Consider the following 7,231-nt stretch of genomic DNA (forward strand, 5'->3'; position numbering starts at 1 on the left):
AAACATATGCCAAGTCCTTGTCTGAAGCTCAATACATTTTAAAAGATTAATATAATGTGTAAAATCTTTGGTATTGTACGTATAATAAGAACATTTCACACATTTTATAGCTTCTTGCAATAATCATCAAGTTACAAACACAGACTTTGTCAATTTTATGTCATATTAATTTTTCAAGTAGGAAGCCATGATATTGTTTTGTAATCAAACCAAAATAACTACCCAATCCTCATCAAAATGGCTTCTTTTTTTTAAATGGCGGTAATAGCATATGTTTTACATTGACTTTTCATGTAGAAGCCATGATAAAGTTGTTCTATTAATTAGAAAATCCAACGTAACTACCCATCCACATGGCTGCTTTAATAACATTCATCCCTATGCGTGACTTAGATATAGATATGGCATAACCCAATTTCCTTTGTGGAAAATCCTTCACTGCACATCTAAAGACTATCCACTATGTATTCTTTTAAGCAATATCTTTCATATTTCCAGTTTATTAGACATGGAATTAGTCATATGCTCAACATAAGCAAAATAACTGAGAGCTAAACCTTCTCACTAGCAATATACATCTATATGCTTTTCTTTTGAATGTCACCTTCGTTTGTGTATGTGAAGCGAATATTTGTTGGTCAAACATAATCAACATTATTAACAGCATAGTAAACTATATTTGAAATAATGTCTGTGAAATTAGCATCCACTATGTAATATCCAATATTAATATTTCGAAGACATCTTTCACTAGGCAAAGAATGTCGTACCACATATTACGTATATAACTAGTTTAGCTAGCCACTTTATATTCTTTGTATTCAATATGTGTATGCCCTGTGGCATATGATGTCATTCGCGCTAAACGTCATGTATCCGGTTCTATGAGGTCATAGTAGACTCGTACCTCGGAAGAACTTGATTGGCATACTTCAAAGTGAGTACAGCGAGAGGAAGTAATTAAGACCAGAGTGGATAACAATGGGCTGGTGAAGAGGGCATGGCAAAAATTCCAGAAACTTCTTAATGGTGCTTTCCTATTAACAACACTGTTATCATTGGTAAGTCCTTTTTGTTAAGAAATAATGAACTCAGGGATTTTCATCATACTAGTATTACAGAATACATGACAAAGTATTTTTAATGACCTTGGGGAATAAGATTAAAAACGGTTCATACCAAACATGATACGGCAATATGCTCCTGTATCAATCGAATTATCGTGCAGATATAGGTGAGAGCATTCAACGATGTCGATAAAAACAAACAAAAAAGACCTTCATTTCGAAACATGATATTATTTTAACAGCGAATTACAAACATAATTAGGATTGTGCCAGATGTCATGTTCGCTGTTTTCATATCCGATGTAAAGCTTAACTTGCTTGTACCTTTACATATGCCTAAAGTCTGCCACCATATGCTTCATCTATTGTTTGCAGAATAGCCAATTCATACTTTTTAACAAAACACAGTTACAGGTAGTATGGCGATTAAAATTAAGCAGTTTATTTGTGTATGTTTAAGCGCCTTTTCTTGTCACATGTGTGTTTGTTCCAGGTTCTTGTACCGTGGGAATACTTTAAGTTACTAATCTGTTGGGGGTAGAAACCATATGCTGCTAAGTCTTATAATCGATAGGTGTATATGATTGTTTTCTTACCATGGGGAGTCAATGGCATATTTTTAAAATATCATATTGCATACATTCTCACATCTAGTAAGTTAATACTGGGAAATATTTAACCGAGTTAAGCAACTGATATCATAAAATGAAGAGAATTACTTTCTAAGTTACGATAATCTGGGACATATGTTTGATCCCAGACTAAACTTTGTTCTCCCTGTAGGTAGAGGTAGTAAACTGAACTATATACACTACTCACATTACGTTATGTATTTCCTGACAGGCTATAGTTGTAGCAGTGGATGCTTATTAGCACATGACATAATTAAATGACATGTGTCAAATGGCGATTGAAACAGCGAGGTTATTGAAGTCATATTTGCATTATGTCATGAGAAAAGACAAACCACTTCAATGTGTTGCAATTGCGTACTGGAATGCATAAAACTGATGGCCATTCCAATCTGGTTTTTTTTCCATATAACGCTAAAATGTCCATCCGAAATACATAGTTAATCATTTCTAAATTGGTATCTCTGAGCATGATCAAGTCAGCCTCACGTAATAATGATAATCATCTCACCTTTTGAATTTCACATTTGATCTTTAAATGGGCATTACGAGCCAACAAATATGAATCGCTTACGAGTAAAAATTTGTAAGAAATATTATATATATGTGTGTGTACGTGATATCAATGCATCATCCGTCCATCTCAAGTGGATATTAACCTCCAGAGATATACAAACGTGAACAAAATTGTAATTTCATACAGTATAAAACAAATGTTTACAGCAAACATTGAAAGGCAATATCATAAGATTGACATGCAATGTGTTATGGGTCAATTATATGAGGTAGGAGTGCTTTTTAGAATATAAAGCCTAGGCATATACTTAATTGAATAAAATACCAAGGCACTGCTTAATAACCAAATGTTGTACACACTTCCATTTGTGACCACTGACAGAATTATGAACGTTATAAAAAAGATGATTTAAGAATGAGAGTGATGTAAATCGTATATGAAGAGATCATTATCGTGATTATGATGACCTCAACTCCAAAGTACACCACGTTTTGGTGTGGATTACACATATATTAAAACATATATTTCTCCAAGTCTAAGGCAAGGTATACAACAGTTAACAGGAATTTATCTGACCTGTACAACACTGTCGTTAAAATACATGCACTCTGAACACTGTGGAGAACAGAAACAATTTGGAAACATGAACTAAATCGTAGGAGAGCGACACGGGACGTTCAACCAACAGCTTTATAAAACTGCAAGGGTATCGTGATCGTACATTGAAAGGTCGTCAGGTATCAAAGGTCACTAAAAGGGTCACTCACCTTTCAAAGTATGATGAACTGTTCACTTTTCAAAATTATACATTATAATGGTTAAAAGCTGAATGCTTGCCAGTCCCTATCATCCTTCGATAACGGTTGAACTCAACATCTGGTATCTTTATCGAAGATGAAGGCAGAGAGATAACTACCATATTTGATATATTCCATCAAAGCAGTTTTACCTTCATGATATCTACAGGTGTTTCAAATAAATATCTCGAGTCATATGCATAAAGTGGTATGCCCTAGAGGGATCGAGAGAACTATAGGGAGGGTTCGTTCATATTTCTTCATACAGTCAACATTTATTGTAATGTTATCCAAATTAGTAAACGGTCCGTTATATTCAGTGACCAACAATAACACGCAGGATTAACCCCAGTTGAATGTGTGACAGCTTTCAAGCAACAAATGCCGTATTGAATCCCGTTAGACTATATCAGTACAGGCTGACAATACATACTATTTTGACGTCAGTACGGATGATAGAGAGGTGTTTAGTTAATGTACGGTTTGAATTACCTTTTTTTGAAAATGTAACGTCAATGTATGTACATATTTTAACCCGCCCTACTATATGGAAATGTACTGTCAATTTGGTAAACATGGCGCCTTGTGACGTTGCATCAAAACGTAAAAATTCAAAATAAATAATTTTTATTGAGTAGTTGTATAATTATATTTCATTTATGTCACACACGATTACAAAGATATGTGAGGTTGAATTGGAACTCTCAATGTTTTGTGGGCACAAATGGCCGCCATTATCACACCAGAGTAATCGTTTTCACCTGTCTCTGGTTTCGTTTAATATTCATGACATTCATGAATTATTTTATGATTCATTGGCACTTCCTGAGGCTGGCAAATTCACTTATCTTGTGAGGAGCGTTGTTGTTGTTGCTGTTGTTGTTGTTGTTGTTGTTGTTGTTGTTGTTTGTTGTTGTTGTTGTTGCTGCTGTTGTTGTTGTTGTTATTGAATCATCCGCTGAACGAGGTGTAAAGTGACACTATGTGGAGACTTGTCTAAGGTTATGGATACTTCTTTCAGTTGGTCGAGTGTCGTGAATATTTAATGACATGATTGTGGCAGGTTGAAGTGTAAGCTCAAGAGATTCCTCGCTGGTATCAACATGGGTACACACATAGATACACACACATACATACATACATACATACATACATACATACATACATACATACATACATACATACATGCATACATGCAGACAGACAGACAGACAGACAGACAGACAGACAGACAGACAGACAGACAGAAAGACAGAAAGACATATAAACTAACACTAGAGTTCGAATTTTTTGCATTGACAAATAAAATACAGGTTGTCACGTCAGATACAAAGGGTCGTACAAAGCGGAGTGTTTAAGTATTCGTACAAAAGATGTTACAAAAAGGTGAGTTGAAAAGTTGAACTATGAAAACACGTCATGAAAATATGACGTGCTTGTTTGATGGGATTTGTTTGTGTGTGTGGCATCAGTGGAAAGCAGCTTGCTTGAGCACTTTTTTGAGTTGAATACCCCGGATGAATAATTACAAGTTATAAAACCAATAATAATCAATCCATGTACTAAATATATCATGCGAAATGAGAGATGCCATAAAAGATAGTTGTAAACGATATGTCAGTAAAATTAATAAACTGCCTTGACTGTCAATAACAGGTGAACGGAAAGGTTACGATCTGCCGAGATGAGACTGGAAAAGGGCGTTTAAAGTTGATTGTTTAGTCGACATGCATGCAACTTTAGGACATTTCAAAGTAGAATCCTGAGACAATGTATTTGTAGGGACTTCAAGTAAACTTGTTATTGATTGTATGTGGGTTTTTTTTTCAATTCTATCTGCTAGCAATTTGACCAGCTCTTCGTATGTAGTTGTTTAGATTGTTATCGGCAGCGTTGGATGTGGGCGGAATTTGATAGATCTTGATACATGGCATTCATAGTCAGTTTTTTTTTAGAGCGAAATATTATACTATGCATATTTTGATATGCATGTGTTCCCTTTTCGCTGTTGATGGATGGATATTATATTTAAATATTTTCACAGTTTGTCATCTTGTTAGTTTAACATGGTCGTTGTATATCGGACTAACGGTAGGAAAATGTCAAAGGATCTTGCCTGTGGAAATGATGTTTGAAACGCGGATAATAGGGATTCGTACAGTGCTGCAAAGATACAGAAAACCGCCTTTATGTGAAATCATCCACGAGTCATAATGAGTTATTATGGGATCTATACATTTCACTTGGTGAGAGTAGAATTAGTATTTCTTACGGAGAACACTCTCTCCTCACTTTGCAATGATGAGCAAATTGTAAAACGGGGTTATTATTTAAACGGTTACTGTATTTTTCTTTTTATTGACATTGAATTTCGTGTGAAACAATGACAAAACCGTGAAGTTGTTTTACTTCTAAACATTCCAGCAATCAAAAATCTGGTGCCACTCAATGGATCTCGCCCACTCTTTCTATTTTTGACACGTCGCATGAATGAATAATGTAATATGTAAACTAATGTTGTATCGAACCATAGTGGGGGGGTGAACAGTTCTGAAACACACGTGGAGATTTCCTGCTTAAAGTTACTTTCAAGTGATATAGGTGGGGTAGATTTATATTACAAATGTTGGTTTATATAAAAGCCGTTTTCTGTTTGTGTTAGTATGATATGTAGATTCGGAATCTTAAGTTTCTCAAATGCGAATTGACGTTTTCACAAGTGAACAGAAACTGATACAACTGCAGTCGATAATTTTCTTAGATCGGACAATGTCTTGGCAAAGTTCCTCGATTGATTCTGTGGCTAAAGTGTGTTGTGGATTATGTTCACCCATTAGAGATCATTCCGTCATGTCAGATAGTATCTTCTCCGTCACGGATGAAATCGTTGTCGACTTTGGGGATTTCCTGTAGACAAGGAATTGATTGGTCGGATAGTTCAAGGGTCTGAAATGTTTAACACTTCCCGATCATTATATTGTCTAAAGGAGAGCAACGAGAAAATAGAGAGTTGAAGGCAATGATTCATGGCAAAATGTGTATGTGTCCATCCTGTATCTTCGACACCAGGCAAAACATTCCACCCGGGGTTAATAACAAAAAAAGAAGTGAAATACATAATGCTAAATAAAACTTTACATTGATTTATAAACAAAGCATGATTTTCCAGAACATTTTATGGAAAAGAAAAACAGTTTCTTTTAAACGTTCTTTCAGACCCCGAACACCAATTGACTCGTCGATAATCTGGTGTTAAGTAATGGAATTTGCCATGCAGTGGTTCAAACGAATTCCTTAGAATAGTTGGTCGATCGAAAGGAGAGCCAATGTCTCCTTCCTGTTCCATACCCATGACTTTGGTAGTGGAATGCTTCATGTAGCGGGTCGAAGGAATCCCTTAAAATAGTTTGGCATTCCTACATACGGCGAACCAACTTGTGGCGGTCACTAAGTTCTTCCTGTTTCGTATTCCCATGACCTTACTTGACGTATTGACTGTTCGTATCATCAGCCCCGATTTGTCTTTGACTGACAGGTGCCATTATGATGACATATTCAATGTGGGAACACTTCCTACACAACACCTAGTACACTGAAACTAGAAATTGAAACCTTTTGTCCAAGCTTCGAAATTTCCATGTAAATTACGACTTGTACGTGTAACAGATCGTATGATGTGATGTGACTCTGTTATCATGAGTTGATTGACAAGTTTCGCCTATTAGATATAACGTCGGTTGTAAAATTCATGTAAATAACTACTGTTATTCCTCCATTTTATTGTCGGTGTTATCAGGTGTCGTTTGTTAGCTCCTACGAGTCGTTTCGGGAGTAGCATGAAGATCACAATCGTAATAATTTCTGACATGACTGGCATCAGCGTCTTGATCTTTACAACCAACGGATGTTTCGTTATATTTTTTCTTATATCTCATCGGGCATCATCATTAGTGTCAGGAGCTTTTTATCATCAATAATCCATGTTAGGTCACTGCCACCTGCAGCATTGTGAATCGATGTAGTGTGATTTGCTGTTTCGTCAAATGTACGGAGGCAGAGTGCCGAATAGGACGTCATTAGTTGTTTGTTCACATTCTGTCATTATACTTTCGGGCCGTATTTGACTGTACTTTCTAGTTATTTATGATAAATAATAAGTTGTGTCGTTTGGTATAATTTTTGGAATATAGCGTATCGCCATCATCAAAGGCATTTCGG

This window comes from Glandiceps talaboti, chromosome 15 (assembly GCF_964340395.1).
Source record: "Glandiceps talaboti chromosome 15, keGlaTala1.1, whole genome shotgun sequence".
Classification (NCBI taxonomy): Eukaryota; Metazoa; Hemichordata; class Enteropneusta; family Spengelidae; genus Glandiceps; species Glandiceps talaboti.